Source organism: Phymastichus coffea, unplaced genomic scaffold, assembly GCF_024137745.1.
Source record: "Phymastichus coffea isolate CEN01 unplaced genomic scaffold, Cenicafe_Pcof_1.1 PCOF00251, whole genome shotgun sequence".
Classification (NCBI taxonomy): domain Eukaryota; kingdom Metazoa; phylum Arthropoda; class Insecta; order Hymenoptera; family Eulophidae; genus Phymastichus; species Phymastichus coffea.
The window spans coordinates 9,638-10,000 of NW_026707062.1; positions in this window are offsets into that span (position 1 = coordinate 9,638).

Sequence of the window (363 nt, forward strand, 5' to 3'; positions counted from 1 at the left end):
CGAATGGCCCTTATGCGGTAGGCGCCGTAGGCGTTACGAGTTCGTCGATTCTTCATTGAATCGTCGATAAATACCGAGCATCGACTCACTCGATTCCGAGCGAGAATAAACTTTTGCACGTCATTTCCACGCGAATGGCGATGAAATGTCGCTGACCACGACGACTTGGCATTTTTGTCTAACGTCGGGTAGCATTTTACTCAATTAACACGAGAGTCTGTTGAATTTGAACGATAATATCCATGGTGTGTCTCCGTCTGGTATAATACGGGCAGCGGAGATCGCCGTGACTCGTCGTGGGCATGTTGCAGCTATGAATTAGTTGTGACTGCTCGACGACGAGCAATTGTATAGCGAATAATT